At 40.9% G+C, this 1,163-nt stretch overlaps 1 non-coding gene across 1 annotated transcript; it reads right to left on the bottom strand.

Annotated features, from left to right (window-relative positions):
* Positions 1–421: 421 nt before the first annotated feature.
* Positions 422–493, bottom strand: trnaq-cug. Its single transcript has one exon. It is a non-coding gene; the product is annotated as a tRNA-Gln (tRNA).
* Positions 494–1,163: the final 670 nt, after the last annotated feature.

The following is a 1,163-nucleotide window of genomic DNA, read 5'->3' as shown; positions in this document are numbered from 1 at the left end:
GTGCTCTTCCATGCAGCCCCTAGGAGGGGTGCGTCACTTGATTGGGTTGAGTCACTGACATGATCTTCCTGTCTGGGCTCTTATAGTTGTCAGATGCTCGGTTTCCATAACTAAAACTTGGACATTGACTGAGGAGGTTTCAGTTTCTTATATACAAAGGGGGCAATTTTCCTTGTAGAGTAATGGACTGAATCATTCCTGAACAGTGAGAGAGTTGAAAACAACATTTTGCTATGAATTAATCCATTAAGTCTTTTCTCTATCCTATTTGTTTTGATAGGATAGTCTTGAAAATGCACGGGTTATGAAAATCAAACTTGTTAGCTAGTACCTCGCATGCATTAACACAGCGCAAATTTAGGTCGGACAAATGTTCTGGTGGAATACATGTGACAATTCTTCATGGTCATGATAAAACATTAGGTCCTACCGAGATTTGAACTCGGATCGCTGGATTCAGAGTCCAGAGTGCTAACCATTACACCATAGAACCACGTTTTGCTTTTCATTCTGCAACACATTTTGAACTATTGGAATTTCGTGCGTCATTATATGTATAGCAAATACATTGTACACAACCAGGAAGCTGACAGCTGGCTGTTTGGGAGGCAGTCGATATTGATTCATGGAACATCATGCCCCACATGTGATTGTTATCATTCCCAATGGGTAGTGCAAGCAAAATTAAAGGGACTCGCACACACAATAACTGGTTTAGGAGGCCAGTGCCTTATCCATTATAGACCACTGGGGCGCATTAAGAAAATATATATATGCCGGAATGACTACAGGGCCTACAAATTCATATTAGTACTGTCGTGTAAAAGCATTCTTTTCAAATTACGATTTCCATAAATATTTTCACGAAGGCCACGCTGGGCCAACACCGTGATGGACAATTTTACCAAAGCCATGGCATGGGTTAGCGAGAGTTAGCAAACCAGCTAGCTACCGTATCATTCTGGGCACGTAGTCGCATTTTAGCTAACTAGCTATCTACCTGACCTGTCTAGCTAACTTTCATCTGACTGGAGCAATGTCTGTCTCTGGTGTACTTCCTCAGCTATCTCTGGTGGAGACCGACAATGTAGTTATGTCTGTATACCCGGGTTGCGGTTATCTTCCTCTTTTTATATATTTTTTTATTTAAAAAAATTAAATTG

This window comes from Oncorhynchus gorbuscha, linkage group LG11 (assembly GCF_021184085.1).
Source record: "Oncorhynchus gorbuscha isolate QuinsamMale2020 ecotype Even-year linkage group LG11, OgorEven_v1.0, whole genome shotgun sequence".
In the NCBI taxonomy this organism is placed as follows: domain Eukaryota; kingdom Metazoa; phylum Chordata; class Actinopteri; order Salmoniformes; family Salmonidae; genus Oncorhynchus; species Oncorhynchus gorbuscha.
Note: the sequence above shows the minus strand (reverse complement) of the source record. Positions and strands in the feature narration are given on the sequence as shown.